The sequence below is a fragment of the Pongo abelii genome, chromosome 7, assembly GCF_028885655.2.
Source record: "Pongo abelii isolate AG06213 chromosome 7, NHGRI_mPonAbe1-v2.0_pri, whole genome shotgun sequence".
Taxonomy (NCBI): Eukaryota; Metazoa; Chordata; class Mammalia; order Primates; family Hominidae; genus Pongo; species Pongo abelii.
Genome location: NC_071992.2, coordinates 39,047,398 through 39,071,355, shown reverse-complemented (window position 1 = coordinate 39,071,355; position 23,958 = coordinate 39,047,398). Strand labels below are relative to the sequence as shown.

The 23,958-nt window shown below is 39.3% G+C and overlaps 1 pseudogene; it reads right to left on the bottom strand.

Moving 5' to 3' along the window:
* Window positions 1-18,564: 18,564 nt before the first annotated feature.
* Window positions 18,565-23,307, bottom strand: LOC100451976 (SWI/SNF-related matrix-associated actin-dependent regulator of chromatin subfamily E member 1-like; annotated as a pseudogene).
* Between the last annotated feature and the right edge of the window lie 651 nt (window positions 23,308-23,958).

Sequence of the window (23,958 nt, the reverse complement as noted above, 5' to 3'; positions counted from 1 at the left end):
TGCTATAAATGCATTTCATATAACATGAAAAGGGGCTAAGAGAGTAACGAAAACAGATATTTGATACACACACATACACAAACATATTCTTAACAAAATTAGGAGAAAATACTCATGACAATTGCAGTTATCATTTCTGAAATTGGTCACATGGTCATAGCTGGTATTCATAATTACCTTCTTCTACTACCAATTCCGTATTCGCTTGCCTTCAGCAAGTACCTCTGTTGATCATGGTTCTTTACCCAAAGAACTGACTCAAACCTTTATTCCTGAAGGGTATGAACCATAGCAGTCCTACTTGAATTGAGTTGTTGATGTTTTTCATTGTATTTAGACACAGGGCACAGTGATACTAAGAGACACTGGAGGGGATCTCCTGTGTTTCAGATAAACTTTTCCTTACTTCTCTTACAGAGTAACAGTCCAGTTTCCCCTTCGTAGTCAGAATCCATCACTCCACCCACCACAATAACTCTATTCTTTGTTGACTCAGAGTCATGATGAATCCCAAATAGCCAGGTGGCAGTCTTATCTTTCAGTTCAACGGGATTATTGTTGTCTCTTGGCAGAAGCATTCTCCCCTTTAAGATTAAGACCTCTAGGCTTACAGAGTATAATGTCATGGGGATAGAAAGCAAAAATTTTGCTAGTGGGTCCCTGGGGGTAATGGTGAATGATGTTACTTCCATTTCCATCTCTTGGTACCTAGACCTATGAGTTGTGGCTACGGGAGTAACAGCATCATATATTGGACATTGATTTAGAGCATCTACAGCCTTCTGGAGAATCTTGCCATAGCCCTGCTGGTGCTGTTACTGAATCTTTAAAAGGATAGTCTATCATTCCATCAAACCAGCTCCTTCAGGAGAGTGGGAAACATGGTAAGACCAGGGAATTCCATGAACATGGGCCGATTGCTATACTTTGTTTGCTCTAAAGTGAATTCCTTGTTCAAAAACAATGCTGAGTAAAATACCGTGATGGTGGTTAAGGAATCTGTAAGTCCATGGATGGTTATTTTGGCAGTGCAACTGTGTACAGGGAAGGCAAAGACACTTATTCATATCCAGATTGTGCTTTAATAGTTGACACCCTACAAGGCTGGGAATTCAATTTGCTTTGTAAATCAACCACTCATAGAATAAGACTCTGGGATTGACTTCCATCAATCTCAGCCCTAAGGATACAGCAGATAAAGGCCTCTTTCAGGTCAGACATGGAAACTATCAGGTCATTTATGCGTCACTTGAGCTGGGAATTTGAACCACTGATCTCATCTTTTTCTTTCCTACTTTGTCCAGCAACGTTAGGAGTAACCAGTCAATCTTACTATACTTATTAGTTTGACAAAAATGTTTGAAAGTATTGTATACATAGTCACTTGGGTCCTCTTGCTTCTTAAAAGTGTTTGATTAGGAGTATCTATTGATGATATTTAGTATATCTCTATTGCCAGATCATGCCATGGACTATCAGTGCTTTCTTTACTACTAGAAATAGTCATTAGTGTTTTTAAATCTAATAAAGTTAAGGAACAGATTTCAGAAATCCCTTCAAAATTCAGTAAATTTATCCTTAAAGTTCTGTTTCTCTAGAAGCATTCTTAGTACCAAAATTTATATTAGTCAGGGTTCTCCAGAGAAACAGAACCAATAGGGAGACTATGTATGTGTATTTATTGGAAGAAATTGGCTCATATGGTTATGGAGGTTAGCAAGCAGAAAATCTGAAGTGTAGGCCAGCAGGCTGGGGACCCAGGAGAGCCAATGGTACGGTTCCAGTATGAAGGCTGGCACACTGGAGGCCCAGGAATGCTGATGGTATGAAGTGTGAAGGTATTCTGTTGAAGAATTCCCTCTTGCTTGAGGAGGTCAATTTTTTTGTCTATTCAGGCCTTCAACTGATTGGTTGAGGCCCACCCACATTGTTGAAGGTACTCTGCTTACTCAAAGTTTGTCAATCTTTTTAAAAATTATCCTCCAAGTTGACATGTAATATCAACCACTACAGTACTGTATATCTTTATCCACGCATTTATTTTTGACTCACCTGAGTCTTTATATTTAAAATGGGTTTCTTATGGACAGTATAAAGATGCTTATGGTTTTCTTAATCCACTCTAATAATCTCTGTCTTTTAATTGGTGTGTTTAGATTATTCACATTTAAAGTGAATATTGGTACAGTTGTATTAATGTCTACTATGTTTATAACTATTTTCTATATATTTGTTCTTTGATTTTCCTTTTTTCTTTTTCTGCCTCCTCTGGTTGTAATTGAGCATTTTGTATAATTTTATTCTATCACCTTTCTTAGTATGTCAATTATATTTCTTTTTACTTTTTTGTTTTCTTTGAAGTTTGCAACACACATTTTTAGCTAATTAATAAGTATAATAAATTTAATAAGATAAAAATATTAAAAGTGTGACTTCAGTGAAAATACAAATAATAAAACAATGAAATAGCCTTATTGCTCCTATAGTGAAGGTTACAGTGGTCTGGATAGATGACCAAACCAGCCACAACATGTCCTTAAGGCAAAACCTAATCCAAAGAAAGGCCCTAACTTTCTTCAACTCTACCAAGGCTGAGAGAGGCAAGGAAGCTTCAGAAGAAAAATTGGAAGCTACCAGAGGTTGGTTCATGATATTTAAGATAAGAAGTCAACTCCATAACATAAAAGTGCAAGGTGAAGCAACAAGTGCTGATGTAGAAGCCATAGTGAGTTATCCAGAAGATCTCACTAAGATAATTGATGAAGGTTTCCTCACTAAACAACAGATTTTCATTGTAGATGAAGCAGCCTTATATTGGAAGAGGAATGATGTTCATAGCTAGAGAGGAAAAGTCAATGCCTTCAAAGCTTCAAAGGACAGGCTGACACTCTTGTTAAGGGCTAATGCAGCTGGTGACTTTAAGTTGAAGCCAATGATCATTTACCATTCCAAAAATCCTAGGGCTCCTAAGAATTATGCTAATCTACTCTGCCTGTGTTCTACAAGTGGAAAGACAAAACATAGATGAGAGAATATCTGTTTACAGCATGGTTTAGTGAATGCTTTAAGTTCACTGTTGAGACCTACAGAAAGAAATATGTTCCTTTCAAAATATTACTGCTCGTTGATAATGCACCTGGTCACCCAAGATCTCTGTACAAAGAGATGAATATTGTTTTTATGTCTGCTAACAGAACATCCATTCTGTAGCCCAAGGAGTAATTTTGACTTCTATATCTTATTATTGAAGAAATACACTTTGTAAGGCTATAGCTGCATGGATAGTGATTCCTCTTATGGATTTGGGCAAAGTAAATTGAAAAGCTTCTGGAAAAGATTCACCATTCTAGATGCCTTTTAGAACATTCATGATTCATGGGAGGAGGGCAAAGTATCCTCATTAACAGGTGTTTGGAAGAAGTTGATTCCAAACTTCTTGGATGACTTTGAAGAGTTCAAGGCTGCAATGGAGGAAGTAACTGCAAATGTAGTAGAAATAGCAAAAGAACTAGAAGTGCAGCCTAATTCCATCACACATGACTGAATTGCTGCAATCTCATGACAAAACTTGGATGAGGAGTTACTTCCTATGGATGAACAAAGAAAGTGTTTCCTTGAGATGGTGTTTACTCCTGGTGAAGATGCTTTGAACATTGTTGAAATGACAAGTAACTTAGAATATTACACAGACTTAGTTGATAAAGCAGTGTCAGAGTTTGAAATGATTGACTCCAATTTTGAAAGAAGTTGTACTGTGGGTAAAGTACTATCAAACAGAATCACATGCTACAGAGAAATCTTTCAGGAAAAGAAGAGTCAATTGGTGTGGCAAACGTAATTGTTGTCTTATTTTAAGAAATTTAAGAATTTTAAGAAATTGTCATAGTCACCCCAACCTTCAGTGACTACCATTGAGATTAGTTAGCAGCCACCAACATCAAAGCAAAAAGATTACAACTCATTCCACTAGCAGAAAGATTACAACTGCCAGAAAGTTCAAATGATTATTAGCATTTTTTAATCAATAAAGTATTTTTAAAATTAAGGTATGTGTGCTGTTTTTAGACATAATGCTATTGCACATTTAATAAATTACTGTACAGTGTAAAAATAACTTTTACATGCCATGGGAAACAAAAAAAATTGTATGACTTCCTTTATTGCAGTATTTGCTTTATTGTGGTAGTCTGGAACCAAACCTTCAATCTCTGAGGTATTCCTGTAATCTTATACCATTTTTTTTGTACAATGCGAGAACATGAAAAAAGTATAATTCCAAACAAACCCCTACAACTCAGTAATCAAAAGACAAGTTACCCAATATACAGATGAGCAAATGATCTGAATACACTTTTTCTCAAAGACAATATACAAATGGCCAATAAGCACATTAAAAGATAGTCAACATCATAAGCCATTAGAAAATGCAAATTAAAACCACAATGACATACCAATTCAAACCAACTAGGATGGCTGCAATCAGAAAGACAGACAACAAGATTTTTATGAGGGAATACAGTCATTGGAATCTTCATACATTCCCAGCAGGAAAGTAAAAGTGGTGCAACTTCTTTGAAAATCAGTCTGATAGTTTCTCAAAAGGCTAAACATAGAATTACCATATGACTTATTAATTACACTCTTATGTAGGCATGACAGTGGCAAACATGTTTGCGCAAAATCTTGTACACAAATGTTCATAGCAGCATTATTCATAATAGCCAGAAAGTGTAATCAAGTCAAATTTCCATCAACTGATGAATGGACAAATAAAATGTAGATCCAAGTAATGGAATATTATTTGGCAATAAAAATAAATTAAGTACTTATACATGTGTGATGGTTAATACTGAGTGTCAACTTGATTGGAATGAAGAAAGCAAAGTATTGTTCTTGGGTGTGTCTGTGAGGGTGTTGCCAAAGCAGATTAACATTTGAGTCAGTGGACTGAGGGAGGCAAACCCACCCTCAATCTGGGTGGGCACCATCTAGTCAGCTGCCAGTGTGGCCAGAATAAAAGCAGGCAGAAGAATGTGAAAAGACTAGACTGGCTTAGTCTCCCAGGCTACAACTTTCTACTGTGCTGGACTCCAGGTTCTTCAGCTTTGGGACTCAGACTGGCTTCCTTGCTCCTCAGCTTGCAGATGACCTGTAGTGGGGCCTCACCTTGTGATCATGTGAGTCATTACTCATTAATAAACTCCCTTTTATATCTACGTTTATCCTATTAGTTCTGTCCCTCTAGAGAACCTTGACAAATACAACATGCTACATCATAAATGAATCTTGAAAACATTAGGCTAAGTGAAAAAAGCCAGTCACAAAAGACCACATACCATATGATTCCACTCATATGAAAGTCTGCAACAGGAAATTCTATACAGATAGAAAATAGGTTAGTGGTTGCTTAGGCCTGGGTATGGATATGGGAAGAGTAGAAGGGTGACAGCTAAAAGGTATAGGATTTCTTATTGAATTGAAGACAATATTTAAAATTGATTGTGGTGAGAGTTGCACAACTCTGTGAATATATTAAAAAACATTGAATTGTATTCTTTAAATGGGTGAGTTGTATGTTGTGTGAATTACACCTCAATAAAGTTATTACCAAAAAATGATATATCACCATATTACTCCTTCCTGTCCTTTGTTCCATTTTTGTCGTATATTTTACCTCTTCATGTACTATTAATTTCACAATATGGTTATTTTTATTATTTTAAATTACCTTTGAAATGCAAATAATATGTCTTTCATATTTACACACATAATTACCATTTCTGGCAAATTTTATTATTTTATGTCAATCTGAATTTCCACTTGGGATTATTTTCCTTGAGTGTAAATAATTCCCTTTAAATATTATTTTGTAGTAGAATTCTGCTTATGAGGAATCACCTCAGTTTTTGTTTGAAAATTTTAACCTTCATGTTTGAAGTATATTTTTTTAGGTTCACAATTTTTGTTTGTTTTGTTTTTGTTTGTACTTATATAACATTTAGTTGTATTCTGGTTTACATTAATTTTCATAAATCAGTGGGTATTCTCATCTTTGTGTCTCTTATTTATCTGGCTATTTTAAGTATTTTTCTCTTAAAAAGTATCTTCCTCAGCATTTTTAAAAAACTTTTTTCATTTTTTAAACTTTTAGGTTCAGGGGTACATGTACAGCTTTGATATATAGGTAAACTCATGTTACAGGAGTTCATTGTATAGATTATTGCATCACCAGGTACTAAGGCTAGTACCCAATAGTTATTTTTTTTTCGTGTCCTCTCCCTCCTCCTGCCATTTACCCTCAAGTAGGACCTAGTGTCTGTTGTTTCTCTCTTTGTGTTCATGTGTTCTCATCATTTAGCTACCACTTATAAATGAGAACATGGGTATTTGGTTTTCTATTCATGCAGTAGTTTGCTAAGGATAATGGCCTCGAGCTCCATCCATGTTCCTGCAAAGGACATGATCTCCATTGTTTTTATGCCTGCATAATATTCCATGATGTATACGTACCACATTTTCTTTATCCAATCTGCCATTGATTGGCATTTAGGTTGATTCCATGTCTTTGCTATTGTGAATAGTGCTGCAATGAGCATATGTGTGCATGTGTCCTTATGATAGAACAATTTATATTTCTTTGGATATATACCCAGTAATGGGATTGCTGGATTGAATGATGTTTCCATTTTTAGCTCTTTAAGGAATCACCACACTGCTTTCCACAATTGTTGAACTAATTTACACTCCCACCAATAGTATATAAGGATTCCCTTTTCTCCACAACCTCGCCAGCATCTGTTATTTTTTTACTTTTGTGGTTTTGATTTGCATTTATCTAGTTATCAGTGATGTTGAGCTTTTTTTTCATATGATTTTTGGCTACATATATCTCTCCTTTTGAAAAGCGTCTGTTCATGTTCTTTTGAGGCAGAAGAATAGGGACTAGATGCGGGGAACCTAAAGCTGATTCTCACTGACTTCCTAGAACTGAATCAAAAGGAAAACCCCCACCTCTCCACACCCAAGTGACAAAAGTATCAGAGGTTACTCCCTTTGCACTGCGTCACAGACGAAAGATGGAAAGTACTTCTGATTGGTCCTGTCCCACAACCAATCAGACTGGTTGTGGGCCAAGTCTTCTCATATGTAACTTTGTAACTCTGCTTCAGCCAATGATTGGTCCCCTCCTAGAGCCAATCAGACTGGTCACGGGCCACTCCTTTATTTACATAGGGTGTAATCAAGTAACCAATGGGAAACCTCTAGAGATTGTTTGAACCCCAGAAAATTCAGTAATCCGGGCTCCTGAGCCACTTGCTCAAGCCTGCTCCCATTCTGTGGAGTATACTTTTGTTTCAATAAATCTATACTTTTTTTGCTTAATTCTTTTGTTTCTTTGTTTGTGTATTTTGTCCAATTCTTTGTTTAAAATGCCAAGAACTTGGATGACTCATAGTCAAGGCCCTCCGCTGGTTACACTTTGAGCACATTTTAATTGGGTTGTTTGTTTTTTTCTTGTACATTTGTTTAAGTTCCTTGTAGATTCTGGATATTAGACCTTTGTCAGATGCACAGTTTGCAAATATTTTCTCCCATTCTGTAGGTTGTCTGTTTACTCTGTTGATAGTTTCTTTTGCTGTGCAGAAGCTCTTAAGTTTATTTAGATCCCATTTGTCAATTTTTGCTTTCATTGTGTTTGTTTTGGCATCTTCATCGTGAAATCTTTGCCTGTTCCTATGTCTAGGTTGGTATTGCCCAGGTTGTCATCCAGGGTTTTTATAGTTTTGGGCTTTACATTTAAATATTTAATCCATCTTGAGTTGACTTTTGTATATGATATAAGGAAGAGGTCCAGTTTCAATCTTCTACATATTGCTAGCCTGTTATCCCAGCACTATTTATTGGATAGGAAGTCCTTCCCCCATTGCTTGTCTTTGTCAGCTTTGTTGACAATCAGATGGTTGTAGATGTGCAGCCTTCTTTCTGGGCTTTCTATTCTGTTCTGTTGGTCTATGTGTCTGCTTTGGTAGCAGTGCCATGCTGTTTGGGTTATTGTAGCCCTGTAGTATAGTTTGAAGTCAGGTAATGTGTTGCTTCTAGCTTTATTCTTTTTGCCTTGGCTATTTGGGCTCTTTTTTGGTTCCATATGAATTTTAAACTAGTGTTTTTCATTTCTGTGAAGAATCTCTTTGGTAATTTGATATGAATCTGTACATTGCTTTGGGTAGTATTCTTTGAGCAGTGTTTTGTAATTCTTATTGTAGAGATCTTTCACCTCCTTTGTTAGCTGTATTCCTAGGTATTTTATTCTGTTTGTGGCAATTGTGAATGGATTGTGTTCCTGATTTGACCCTTGGCTTGGCTGTTGTTGCTGTATAGGAATGCTAATAATGTTTGTATGTTGATTTTGTGTCTGTAAACCTTGCTGAAGTTGTTTATCAGCTGAAGGAGCTTTAGGGCCAAGGTTATGGAGTTTTCTAGATATAGAATCATGTCATCTGCAAACAGGGATAGTCTGACTTTCTTTCTTCCTATTTAGATGCCCTTTATTTCTTTCTCTTTCCTGATTGTCCTGGCCAGGACTTCCAATACAATGTTGAATAGGAGTGATGACAGAAGGTATCCTTGTCTTGTGATGATTTACAAGGGAAATGCTCCCAGCTTTTGCCCATTCAGTATGATGTTGTCTGTGGTTTGTCATAGATTGCTCTCATTATTTTGAGGTATGTTCCTTCAACTCCTAGTTTATTGAGAGTTTTTAACATGAGGGGATGTTAATTTTATTGAAAGTATTTTCTGCATCTATTGAGATGATTATGTGTTTTTGGTCTTTAGTTGCGTTTATGTGATGAATTACAATTATTAATTTGCATATGTTGAATCAACCTTGTCTCCAAAGGATAAAGGCTACTTGATCATGGTGGATTTGCTTTTTGATGTGCTGCTGGATTCAGTTTGCAAGTATTTTGTGGCTTCAAAACATTTTAAAATAATGAATTGTTTTCTTTGTGTTTATTCTCCTGGGGGTCTCTAGATTACCTTTGATCCATTAATTTCTATTTTTCATGGAATATTTAAAAAATATCACCATTATTTCTTTAAGAAGTTTATTTTGCTTCCTTCCACTGTCTTCTCTGGAACTCCATTACTTATATGTTGACTACTGGATATTGTTTCAAGAACAACTGAGGTTTTAATAAGTTTTTTCCCAGAATTTTTTCTCTAAATGCTTCAGTTTTGATCATCATTATTGCTATGCCTTCAAACTTACTTTTATTTTATTCTGCTGTGCCTAATCTGATATTAATTCCAGTGAATTTTTAATTTCAGATTTTGTATTTTTGACATAACATTTCCACCTTATTAATTTTTACAGTTGCCATTTTATTCCTCATTACAGTCATATTTTTATTTAAATGCTTGAACGTAGTAAACAGAGTAATCTGTTGATTTGTAATATTCTGTAATTGATTTAAAAAAGTGTTTTTTTCTTCTTTGTATGTCTAGTAATTTTGAATGAGTGTTGGATATTTTAATTCTTGCATTGTTGAATGCCTGAATTTTGTTTTCTTCTTTTAATTAGTGTTGAGTTTTGTTCTAACAGGCACTTAATTTGCTTGTGAATTGTTCTAATGCTTTTGAGGATTTGTTATAAGATTTTTTTAAAGGCAGGTCTAAAATTGCCTTTATACTAAGACTAATGTAACTCTACCTCTAAGTCATGGCCTTCTGGCATCTTTACTGAATATGCTGAGTGTTCAATGAAAACTCTTTTATTCAGGTTGATTATGACTCAAACACTTCCCCACTCTTTATGAGCTTTAGTTCTTCAGGTTACATTTTCCAGAGAGTTGTCTTTGCCTAGCCTTGTAGATGCTCACACTACCCATGTGTAATTTAATGTCAGCCAAAGACTCCCTGGTTTCCTCATGTGGATTTCTGGAGCTCTTTGTGCAGTTTGTTGGTATTCTTCCTAATAAATGTCAGCTTCCACAACCTCTCTGAACTCCAATCTTGGTCTTCTTAGCTCTTCACTCTGCTTATTCTATTTAGGTTTTCTCTCCCTGGACTAGGGCTTCATAAAAGCCTCAGGACAGGATGCCTGGATGATTGCATGGTTCATCTCAAGTATTTCCCTTCTTTCAGGGTTCACAGTTCCCCACTACCTGTACTATCTTGTCTGAAGAGGGTTGTTTCACATATTTGTTCAGTTTTATAGGATTTTATGGTGATAAGACCAATTTCATACAAATACTTCATTACGGAACAGAAGGGGAAGTTCTGTCATCCTTTTCTAATTACCTTTCAATTTAGAAGAAAATTATTGGTTAAAGATATGGGATTTTGTCAAAAATAAAGTAAATATAGCCCACATTTTATTTTATTTTATTTTATTTTTTGAGACGAAGTCTTACACTGTTGCATGGGCTGGGGTGCAATGGCATGATCTCATCTCACTGCAACCTCTGCCTCCTGAGTTCAAGTGATTCTCCTGCCTCAGCCTCCCAAGTAGCTGGAATTACAGGTGCCCACCACCATGCCCGGCTAATTTTTTGTATTTTTAGTAGAGATGCGGTTTCACTGTGTTGGCCAGGCTGGTCTCGAACTCCTGACTTCGTGATCCACCCACTTTGGCCTCTTAAAGTGCTGGGATTACGGGCATGAGACACCGTGCCTGGCCAATAGCACACATTTTAAGAGCAACAACAAAACCAAGACATATTCTTCCTTGGACCATAATACTTTGCCACTGGCTGAGATTTTTATTTTTCACATTTCTGCCTGTCTGGATCTGTTATGCACTTTCTGGTTGTGTCCTTTGCAAATTAAATACTCAGATCCTGTAAAATCTGTGTAGTATAACAATGTTTCCATAGCTTCTAAAATAATAAGCATCACCTGTAGCACTTGTTAAAAAATATAACTTGCTTCCCAGACAGTTCCATGAGACAGTCTGATTTCCATGGTATTAGGTAGAGACTGGAAATTTGTATTTCAAAAGATATCTCATACATATATATCCAGGCAAACTTGGAAACACTTGTATTATAGTTTAGAGCACAGATTCTGAAGCCAGAAAACATAGGTTAGGATATCAATGCACTATCTAGGAGCTCTGTCGCCTGAGTAGGTTTTATCCCTTTATTTCCTTCAGGGTCAGTGCAGATGATTGTGTGTTTTGTGCCCTACATAAAGGAATCTGGCTAAACTGGCAAGAATGGTCTGAAATCCAGCATTCTGTTTGTGAAGCCAGATAAAAAGAGTTGTGCTTTCATAATTGATCTGCCTACAGGGGATGTCTTTCTCATTTTCACAGAGTCACCATTTAAGACTAGCAGTGTGGCTCTGGCTTCCTTATCTTTGAAATAAGAATGATAACAGCAGGGCTGGCTACATAATCCATGGGGCTCCTGTGTAAGAAGAAAAGGCAGGAAAGCTTTTTTCCTTTCTTTTATTGTCTCTCTCTCAACCTCTCGTGGTGTTTTTTCTTTGCCACTTAATGTCATGCTCCCTAGGACAACAGAGACATTTTCAGGGCAATGCAGACCCTCCCAGGTGCCCAGGGCCCCACCCTATGATTGGCATGCAGGGTGTAAGTGCCTGATGCTAACCCTTGCTGTACCTAGGCTGCCACCAGGATCAGGGAATGACAGTACTTACTGGGCAGGGTTGGGGGAGCAGGCAAGTGAGAACCCATCCTGGAGACATGTATGGGTGGGGTGCAGACAGATGTGGGACCACACATGAGATGACACTCCAAACAGCTGCCAGCATACACTTCATTGTCCCATCAGATTTTACCTATGGGACACAAATTTCAAGATGGTGACCAGGCTCTGAAAATGAGACTCCTACTGAACATGGTGTCCTTATGAAACTTCACTGGTCACACACCCATGAAGCTGTCCCTGAATAATAATACCTCTGTTCAATACCTGAAAAGTAGTCAGTACTCAAAGATGTCAGTTGTAATCATTATTTTCACAAGCTGTTCAACCTGAAAGCTTAGTTCTGCCCAGCGTCTGGTAAAAAGCGCAGCAGACTCACAAATGGTGGCACTGGAACTAATTTAGCAGCCTGATCCTGGAGGTGATTCTGTAGAACATTGATTTTATGAGAGGCACTACCCTAGGCACTAAACAAGTCACCCAATCTCTGAGCGCAGGAGCTCATAGCCTAATTAGGAAGGGAGGCAATTACAGCACAATGAGATGTATGCTAAAGACAGCAAAAAGGACAAGCTGAAATCAGAGGGAGCTTCCAGAAACTTCATCTCACAGTCCGGATATGGGAATGGACATTTAAACTGAGTCCTAGAGGACAAGTAAGATCTAACTAGGCCAAAATAGAAGGTAGGTAATATGTTCTGGGTTCTGAGTAGCAGGTACAAAAACCCTAAAACAAGAAGAAAGAAATGTGGAACTACAAGAGTTATTTATTCTATGACTAATGAATTAAGTTATTTATATGAGGAGGAGCGGCTGGGCACGGTGGCTCACGCCTGTTCCAGCACTTTGGGTGGCCGAGGTGGGCAGATTGCTTGAGTTCACCAGTTGAGACCAGCCTGGACAACATGGTGAAACCCAATCTCTACAAAAAAAACTGCACAAATGATCCAGGCATGGTGGTGCACCCCTGTGGTCCCAGCTACTTGGGAGGCTGAGGTGGGAGAACAGCTTGAGCCCTGGAGGTTGAAGTTGCAGTGAGCCTTGATCATGCAACTGCACTCCAGTTTGGGTGACAAAACCAGATCTTGTCTCAAAAAATTAAGATAAAATAAAATAAAAATTAAAAAAATATGAGGAGAGACAAGAAAGGAGGTGAGAGAGAGGCAAGCAGGATCCAGAACCTGGGGTCATTTAAAGGAGTCTGCACCTTGACCCAAGGACAAGTGGGGAAGAAATAGGGACTAAGAAGTGGAAATGAAATATTTTAAAAGTTTTAGACAAAATGTTTTATTATGATGTTTGCATTTTAGAAAGATTTCTCTGGAACTCCTGGATAAAATGGAGTTGTGATTATGGATGTCTAATTTCTGCCTCGCAGAATACAATGAAAATGAACTTCCTATTTTAAAAAATAGGAAAAAGCATACAGTTGTGCCAAGGACTAGGAGGAGTGTTATTTACAATCCAGCATGTAATTTCAACAATGTTTGGGTAAATAATGACATCAGATCTAATAAAACATGTATCATATCTCTTAATATATACGGAAGCATGCACTTTCTAAATAGAAATATATCTTCTTTTGAAACATCCATGCTATGTTCATGAAAATTAATCTTACTCTGGCTAAAAAGAGAAATCTCCAATAAATTCAAAGACTAGAAATTTTGCAGGCCCCACTGATCAAGATGCAAAAATAAAATTTTAAAAATAAAATAAAAGTATATACATAAGCAATCCAAACAGTTGGCCATTAGAAGAAAAAAGAGAAACCACTTTTGTGCAGAATTAAAAGGCAAATAGTATATATGATTATAGACTATTTAGCAAGTAAACCATAAGTATGAATGCATGTGAAAAATCAATAAAGTACTTACTTTCCAAAACTATTTTGTGGGAGAATATTTAGGGAGACAATACTTCCTATGCTATTTAATCCATTCCAGAGCATACGAAAAGATGGAAATCTTCCCAACTGACTAGCTGTCAAAATATTGCACCTAAAACATGACAATTAATACTTTAGATATAAAAGCTATAGGTCAATCTCACTTTTGAGTGTAAGTGCAAAAATTCTTAATAAAATATTACCACATTATATCTAACACAATATTAAGAATGATCATACATGACCAAGAAAGGATTGTTCCAAAGATGCAAAGATGCTTTAACATTAATCTGTTTTAAGTAAAATTCACCAGTACAGATAGCCAAGTAAAATTATAATATTATCTCGATAGATGCTCCAAAAGAATTTGTATGATTTCCATTCCTGATTAATTACAAACAAAATTCTTACTAAACATGAAGTATAAAGATACTTTAACACCATGAATGATATGCATATTAAATAAAAAGCCATAATTATATTTAAATAATGGAACACTAGAGACAGTCCCATTAAAATCTAGGAAAAATTAAACATACTGGCTACCAGCATCATCATTTAATGGTATTCTGAAAGTCTCAGAAATAGCACAAGAAAATATGAGGCTTAAATATTGGAAAGGGGAAGAAAACAGTTGCTGTGACTTATAGATTATATTCTTAATAACCTGGAAAATGTATAAGAAGAATTTGCCAATCTATTATCATTGAAGAGTGCTTAATAAGGTGGCTAGTTACAGAATAAATATACAAACATTTATAGCTTCCATCTACATTAAAAACAACCTATTAGAAAATATGTGAATAGGCTGGGCGCGGTAGCTCATGCTTGTAATCCCAACACTCTGGGAGGCCAAAGTGGGAGGATCACTTGCGGTCAGGAGTTTGAGACCAGCCTGACCAACGTGGTAAAACCTTGTCTCTACTAAAAAGACAAAAATTAGACGGGAGCAGTGGTACCTGTCTGTAGTCCCAGCTACTCAAGAGGCTGAGACACAACAATCGCTTGTACCTGGGTTGAGGAGCTTGCAGTGAGCAGAGATTGTGCCACTGCACTTCAACCTGGGTGATAGAATGAGACTGTCTCAAAAGAAAAGAAAAGAACATATGTGAATAGTAATTACATTTAGTTTATGGGAAAAAAAATCAGAGAGAAAAAATCAGACAGAAAATAGGCAGGAACTCACGAAGAAAATGTTATACTTTTATGAAAACATATAAAAGATGAATTAATAATATTTTCCTCAATTCATAGAAAGAATATTAACTTATAAGTTTAATCACAACATCTATATCTGCAAGATAGCAACCCATAGATGACTATTGGAGCCAGGACAGGACCACCCAAGGGAGATTTTGCAAAGAAGGGGGCTGAGCCCAGAACACTGGGAAAAATCACATTTAAGGGATGTCATAGAAGGTATGGACTGAGAAAGAAGAGACTACTTAGAAGTTGGAGAGATAAGAGAAAGCCATGAGCAGAGTCATAGAATCCAAGGGAGAAGATATCCAAGAGCTAACATGAGGTGGGAGCAATAAAACACTAAAAGATACCATTCTTGGCTGCTGGAGAGAGAGGACAGGTTGAGGGGTGGTGCATTTCAGGAAAAAGGGTGGGGTCAGTGGTGTCAGATGCTGCCAAGAGTCAGGAAAATCAAGCTTGAGAATTACAGCAGTAAGGAGGCATTGGGATTTGGGCAAGAGCTAGTTAGATGGAGTAGTGGGGTGCAATCATGCCCAAGGTGCATTAAGGAGTGAGATGGAGGTGAGGCAGTGGAGACAAGGAGTTAGATGCTTCTTCTGAGAATGTTGGCTGTGAATGGGGTAGAGTCAGGGAGGGTGGAAGCTACAAGAACCAAGGGGTATTTTTCTTTGTAGGCTGCATTAAACTTGACTTTGCTTTAATGTTGATGAGAGAGGGTTCTGTGGTGGGGGGAGTGAGTTGGGGGATGACAGTGGGGAGCACAGAGGAGATAACTGGTCAGATGAACTGCCCTAGGGAAAGAGCAGAAGTGGAGATAATGTGTGCCCAGTTGGGACCTGCTTCACCTCAGACATAGTGAAAGGAGGCTGGGGTTGGGGAGAGGGAAGATGGGTGGTCAGTGCTCTTGGCTGGGGATGGAGGAAACAGGAGGAGCATGGCACATAGGCTGGGGAAGGATGGCCCAGGGTGCTCAAGAGGGAGGTGCTAAGGAGTCACCAGATGCCAGATACACCCTAAATGATTTGTAGATAGATTGGATGTAAAGCATGAGATGCAGCCAGTATGGTGCTCAGTACTTTAGCCTGTGTAGCTAGTTGAATGATGGTGCCTTCACTCAGACTGGAAGAGGTCAACAAAGTGGGCAAATCTCTAGCAAGACTGATCAAGATAAATAAAGATGTGTCCAGGCACAGTGGCTCACGCCCGTAATCCTAACACTTTGGGAGGCCGAGGTGGGTGGGTCACCTGAGGTCAGGAGTTCGAGACCAGCCTGACCAACATGGAGAAACCCTATCTCCACCAAAAATATAAAATTAGCCAGGCATGGCGGTGAATGCCTGTAATCCCAGCTACTTGGGAGGCTGAGGCAGGAGAATCACCTGAACCTGGGAGGCAGATGTTGCGGTGAGCCGAGATCACGCCATTGCATTCTAGCCTGGGCAACAAGAGCAAAACTCTGTCTCAGAAAGAAAGAAAAGATAAATAAAGATGCAAAAATGTGCAATATAAATTTAAACAAGCCAGAACTATAGGTAGCCTAGACATTTTTAAATGTTAAAAGAAAAGTTTAAGCAACTATGAGTCAATATTTTAGTAAACAGAGGCAAAATAGAACATATTTAGAAAACAATATCTAAATTGGCAAAATATAAACTAAAATCTGACAAAATTGATAGCTATGTTAAAACTAAAATAATTTCAATTATTGCTTCTCCCCAGTGTGTGTATATATATATATGTGCATGTGTGTGTGTGTGTGTGTGTGTGTGTGTATAGGATATATAACTATATATATTTCTAGGACTTGATTATTTTATATATGAATTTCACTATGTTTAAGAGACAGATAATTTATATAATTTTTCAAAAAGTGGAAAAGAGAGAAAGCTTCGCTATTTATTCCTAAAGGTGCAGGGAAGGTACCTGATACTTTCTTCCCACCACATGATCTTAAACACAAAGTCATAGCACCTGTGAAACTCCTGCACTCCCCTGCACAGGCCTTTACCACCTATTGATGCAAGAAAGATTTGGGGGTAATCCTGACTTTCTCCAGTGATGCACTCACCTTGTGAGACGGAAAGAAAAAGGGAAGGCTGGGTAGTGGAAGGGCAGTGGGTGGGGGTGTGAAACCTGGGGCTGGTATCAAAAGGAGTGTGGAGAGATGGGATGGACACTTCCCTGATAAATTCTTGTGCTAAGGACAACCAAATATGGGTCCGTTCTATCTCCAGAAAGCTTGTCTATATATGGAAGCTCATATAGTCATATATGGAATATGAAAGCTCATATATGGAATATTTTTGCTGGAAGCTTCCTGTTGGAGATTCCTGATGAAAAGACTTATGATAGTCTTTTATTCTCTCACGTTCTCTCCTTTTCATCAGGATTCTTTGTGGACACGCATGGTCTAGAGTCTGTCCCTGGTGGTGCAGGGCATTCCCTGGCCCTTCTGCCTGGGTTAACTGCATCCCCTACAGCCACCCCTGTGATTATGGGACAGTGCTTTTTCCCTGGGGCTCCCAAGTCTCTTTGGAGCTCAATCCTTGAGACATTAACTTCCTTCAGTCTTTGCAAAAAGAGTAACATTGGCCTTGGGCTCCTCACCATCTGGTTTATTTTAAAAAGCTGAGTGGCAAATGAGAAATTTGGAAGGTCTGGAGAGTGGCCGAAGCAGTGAGGGAAAGTCTCTTTGCACTTTTAAAAGGTGGGATGGCCATCTGGCCTGGCAGAGACAGTCATTTTACATCTCCACTGATACATGACTGAAGTCATTTACCATTAAGTTCTATTTGAATAAAGTGGTAGTAGACATTTAGGTAATATTACAGGGCAATCAATGTTTAAGAGCCTTAGGGGTATGAGCTTTCCAAACGTAGTTCAGACCCACATGCTAAAAATACGTCGTGTGTGTGTGTGTGTGTGTGTGTGTGTGTATGTGTGTGTAACCTTTTACGGCCTTTTGGCTTTTGCGCACATAATGGAAGAATTTTCTCCCCTCTCCCTTTCCTTCCACATTCTGAATTGTTTAAGAGTTTCCTGGCTACAGTCCCCTCCCCCTCCCCTTTTCCTTTTTTACTACACTGGGTAGAAGAAGCATGAGGGAAATGTAGTTAAAATTCAAAATGCTTCCCTTTTATCATTACCATGAATCAACACAATAAATGAGCCCCTTCAGAGCACAGTAATAAGAATTTGATAAATCATCAGCCAAAAATTAACTAGATGTCAAAACAATCTTTGGGAAGTGTGATGGATTAGGGGTGATAACAGCAATTAATCTCCCAGCATGAGTTCACCGGAGAGACACAATGTAGGGAGATGGATGGTGGGGGATTCAGGCCTGCAAGGTCAGGACTCTGCTGAAAGGAGTGGGTGGAGGGTGGAGGCTGGCAGGAGCAGGAGGGTGGAGAGAGGGAGAAAGAGAGAGAGGGAGAAAGAGAGGAAGAGGGAGAGAGAGAGAGGATGAGAATCCTCTGAGTCTGCAATCCTCAGGCATCCTGCAGCTGCGCTAGAGGTCAGTTACATGCCTTTGAAAAGCTCACTGCCTCCAGCTGCTCTCTGATGAGACAAGCACTTTTCCTCTTGTGCTAATAAATGCCACAACTCGGCTCATGGGGCTCAACACATGGCCTCCAAGAGTGGCAGACCTTACGGGGCTTAATTTAGAGAGCTGGGGAGCTCCTTGTAAACAACATCTAGGAGGAGCTAAGGGCTCTAGGAGGGAGGAACAGGCAGGGACAGGAGGGAAGAGGGGAAATGAGTCTGGGAAGGGCTACAGCGCCTCCAAGCCAGGGCTCAGCTCTAGGTGCTCCAGGGCCCAGTGCGGGGAATCTTGATGAATCCCTGAAAGGAGGACGAGAGCCTCTGCAGGCACCAGGCTCATCAATCTCCGTCTTTTGGACAGGGCTGCTTCTTGCACTTATTTATTTTTTTAGCAGAGTTCCTAATATTGAAAGGAATGCCAGTTTGGGGAGGATGCACACAAGACCCTTGTTTTCCCCTCCCTGGCAATGCTGGAATCCTCAAGTCTGTCTGTATTGCCACAATTTTGTGATCATGGGCTCATGGGTCTAGACTGGAAAAATGCAGCCTGAACTGTTGGGGCTGATGGGGTGGGAGGTGGTGAGAGAGGCAGGAAGGAGGAGAAAGAGAGGGCAAGGCTCCTCTCAGCCAATCTGAAGATCAGATCTTAAACTGTCATGGGAAACAATACTAAGGAGAGCCCTGCCTGGTCCTCTGTGATGCCTGCAATATTTGGGATGCACTGGGTCAGGGCCTAGGAGCTGGAAAACCTGGGCTGTTCCTTTACTTCTCTCCAAAAATAGAGTTCTGTTTGACTAAAGACTCCTATAAGAGTTACATTGCCAGGGCTTTGATGCTGCTCCTGTTAACATTTGTAAGTGCTTCCTGCCTAGGCTTTATAATCATAAAACAATCATAATGCCTGATGACTGTCTAATGCTTTTGGTTTACAAAGATCTGTACAAATCCTAGGTCTCTCCCGGCAGAGTCTTGATTGTTCTTCATGACACGCCTTCCTAGGGTACAGCAGAATACTAGAGCTTAGCCTATTCAAAACTCCCCAAATCTCAGATAGGGAAAGGTAGGCCAGAAAGGTTCAATGATTCATGGTATATCATTAAACTGTTGATAAGGAAAAAAATGCCTATGGAATTCCCTACCCTGGGTGCCTCAAAGGGCATTGCTTGTCTTTAAATTCCACGGCTTCGATATTGGTGGTTTGGAGAGGTGAGATGACTTAGTCTTGTGTCTAACGCTACTCAAATGCACAGATATGATGTAAAGTTGAACATTTTTTTAGAACAAAGATTTAGTTAGCATTATCTATCTAATAGCTGCCAGGAAAGAAGGATGGTAACCTGGTCTAGTCTTCAAGAAAACTAAGGAAGACTTACAATATAACTAATCTCTGTGGAAGTGCTTTCCTTGCTACTTACTAGCTGTGGACCCTGAGTTAGTTACCCGATTGCTCTGTGTGTCTGTTTTCTCATCTGTAAAAGGGGAATGACAGTCATTCTACCTTGTAAGTTGATGTGAGGATCAAATGCGTTTTGTGACCAATGCTTGCTATGTAGTCTATCAAAATGTTGTTACCATTCTTCTGTAGTTGACAACCTTGTCCTTTATTCATCATGACCATGACCTCCCTATTGGCTCCATGGGTTGAAAATGTTTAGAGCAAAGCTGTAGAGCACGCTGTGGCTCTGACTCTATGGCTAAGAGCTGATAGGAGGAGGTCTCTAGGAAACTGGTGAGAAGGCTAGGGGTGCTGGCCCAGGCCACCCAGGCCACCTTGCCTCCACACTCTGGCTGGTGCTATAGGGCGAGGTCCCCGAATGTCATCCTCTTTTCCAGAGTAGCCTCAGCAGATCACCCTTTTTCCCCTCTACAGGCCATCTCACTAAAGGTTGGGTGTTCAGCCTTCAAACAATATTCTGCTTCTGTGTAGTACTTCCACCTTTTTCAAGCACCTTCTCATACATTATCTTTTTGTTTCATGTGCACTTTGATGAATGTAGGACAGTCATTCTTCTCTTTCACTTTCCTGTGAGCCAGATTTAATGAGGGAGTTTCTGGATTATCTTGGTAAGTTGGAGGCATCTGCCTAACTTATCTATGACTTATTTTTCCTGCTACCAGATTGTTCCAAATGATTGTGCTGGCTGTGAGTTTAGAAGATCTGGCCTTTTGCAGAAGTCCTGCCGTTCTCTTTTCAGCTTCTGGGTAAGGGCAAGGCCATTGGGGTTGCTCTCTCCTAATGAGAAGTGAGTGTGAACACCAATGGATTCTGGAGAGACGAAGCTTCTATTTGGGGCTGACAGTCTCAGACAATCCATACCTGTTCTTTCTTCAATTTGCTCAATATAGCATTGAGCGTTTCAACAGATTCTGTGCCTGTACTATAAATGTGTATAAATACTGACAGACATACACATGCCTGCACAAACCTGTATCCATAGTCACAGATTCTATCACATACTCACAGACACATATACTCACAGACGTAAATACACAGTGTTATCACACAGTTGCATACTGTCACACCCATAGAGTCATACACAGAGGCACACAGGCCCAGGCACGCATACATCCACACACAGTCACATATACAAACACAAAGGCACACTGATTCTCTCTCTTTCCTTTCTCTCTCTCTCTCTCTGTTTTACACACACACACACACACACACACACTCTGTCTCTCTCTTAGACAAAGTACCAACCCAGAAAAGAAATGCAGCAGAGATGTTTGTAGCATTGCATACCCAGCTGGGTCTTGAGAAAGAGTCTCCTCCCCAGCACATCATGGAGGGATGAGCTTTTGAGAGCAGGTGCTGGGTACCATCCCAAATCTTTTGCCGAGATTCCTAGTGCCAGAGCTAGTCTACACTCTGGATGTTTGCTGACTACCCTGATCCTCAGGAGGCAGGTGTTCAACCCAGGGGCCAGAGTCGAAATTGTTGGGAGACATAGTGTTATGAGTTGAATTGGTTCCTCCTCCTGCGAAAGATATGTTAAAATTCTAATCCTCAGTACCTCAGAGGTTACTTTATTTGGAAATAGGGTCATTGCAGGTGGAATTACAGGCATACCTCAGAGATATTGTGGCTTCAGTTCCAGACCACCATAATAAAGCAAATGTTGCAATAAATTGAGTCACACAAATTGTTTAGTGTGGTGATTGCTGAAGGTTGGGGTGGCTGTGACAATTTCTTACAATTTTTAAGTTTCTTAAAATAAGACAACAATGAAGCTTGCCACACCAATTGACTCTTGTTTTCCAGAAAGATTTCTCTGTAGTATGTCATGCTGTTTGATAGCATTTAACCCACAGTATAACTTCCTTATAAATTGGAGTCAATTTTCTCAAACCCTGCTGCTGTTTTATCAACTAAGTGTATATAATATTCTGAATTTTTTGTTGTCTTTTCAGTAATGTTCACAGCATCTTCACCAGGAGTAGATTTCATCTCAAGAAACCGCTTTCTTTGCTCATCCATAAATTAATCATCTGTTCAAGTTTTGTCATGAGATTGCAACAATTCCATCATGTCTCACTGAATTAGGCTCCACTTCTAGTTCTCTTGCTGTTTCCACCACATCGGTAGTGACTTCTTCCGTTGAAGCCTTGAACCCTCAATGTCATCCATGAGGACTGGAATCAACTTCTTCCAGATTCCTGTTAATGAGAATATTTTGACCTCCTCCCATTAATCAAGAATGTTCTTTTTTTTTTTAACCAAAAACATTTTTTCATTTAAAAAAGTATTTACAACACATAAAACAAGGCAAGATTTACTCTTTTTTTGTCATCTTCTGGTATGGGATCTTTTGGTGGCTCTTCCACTATTGTGCTGTTGCTCTCCCAGCCAATGTTACTATCACTGGTTCCTTCCTCTGCCATACTGTCTACCCCCTCCTGCCCACTCTCCTTGTCCTCAGGAGTAGACGTGCCTTCTTCACTGTTCTGTTGGCTCTCTGTCATTTCTTCAAGGCGTGCCTCCTCCGTCTCCATTGGAATGTTCTTGTCATCTTTCTTCTCCTCGCCTTTGCTGGCTGCTTGTTTTTCCTTAGGAACAATGCTGCTCTGTGCTCAGCTTGCTCTGCCGCCTCCTTCTCCCTTTTCTCCTGCCTTTTGCGGGCCTGTTCCTCTGCCTGTGCAATCTCAGCTGCAATTTTCTTCATATCCACTTCTACTTTCAGACCACACAACCTTTTAAGTTCATCATTAAATGAATCTGTGCTTTCCAGGTATTTCCTCCTCTTCTCCTGGTGTCATTTCCTCTATTTGAAGAAGTTCAGCTTCTAGTTTTCTCTGATGAATGATTAAGGATTGGACCTGTCATTTGAGGATTTGCATTCTAGTTGTTGTGACAACTGACCAAACATCTGGCACCACACTCTCACTAAGGATTTCACTGATGAGGCGGTGGTTTCTCTGGAAATGGGTGGTGGCTGTATGCTTCATTGAAAAGCCATCATCATAATCATCTGGATCTTCAGGAGTCTAAATGTTCATGTACAGTTCTCCTTTCTCCACGCAAGACTGTCTCTGTCAACTTTCTTCCTCTAAAGCAGCTTCTGCATGACTTTTTGCATTTATGTAAGCAAGGTATATGGGGGATTTATGATAGGCCTTCATAGATTCATTGTACTCTATCTTTTCTTCTTCGTATTCATTTAAATATTCTTGCTTTTCTTCACCAGTGAGATCTCACCACATGCCACCAATAGTCTTGCCAATCTCCCACAACTTTAAGTCAAGGTTGGAAGCCTTTACTTGGTCCGAAACCTTTCTGCCTGTACCTCATGTAGGGCATCAGTGGCTTATCTGGTGGCTTTGGGGGTTTTGGTATCATAATAGCAGACGATGCTGTGACTGGCTGTTGGTGCCCGGATTCCCCCCAAGCCTGTAGTTGTTGTAGGTGAGATGACTGTATGGATTGTATCTCACAAACCCTGGTGTGCTGGGCATTTGTGTTGCAGGAGCTGGGGTGGGAGGTGGAGCATAAGATGGTCTTTCCACGAGCAGAAAAAGTGGCTGCAGTTCTGGCTTCACTTCCCTTTGTCCCGTGCCATGAGTGTTCTTAGTGGCATCTAGAATTGTGAATCCTTTCCACAAAATTTTCAATTCACTTTGCCCAGGCCCATCAGAGGAATCAATTCCTAGGGCACCTATAGACTTACAAAATATATTTATTAAATAATAAGACTCAAAAGTCAAAATTACTCCTTGATCTAGGAGCTGTTGAATGGATTCTTTGTTAGCAGGCAGGAAAACAACATTCATCTCTTTGTACATCTTTACCAGAGCTCTTAGGTGACCAGCTGCATTGTTAATGGGCAGTAATTTTGAAAAGAATTTTTTTTTTGAGAAGTAGCTCTCAACAGTGGGCTTAAAATATTCAGTAAAACATGTGATAAGCAGATGTGCTGTCATCCAGGCTTTGTCGTTCCATTACTGGAGCACAGGCAGAGTAGATTTAGCATAATTTTTAAGGGCCCTAGGGTTTTCATAATGGAAAATAAGCATTGGCTTCAACTTAAAGTCCCCAGCTGCATTTGCTCCTAACAAGAGAGTCAGGCTGCCCTTTGAAACTTGAAACCAGACATTGACTGCTCCTCTTTAGCTGTGAATGTCCTAGAAGATATTTTCTTCCAATAGAAGGCTCTT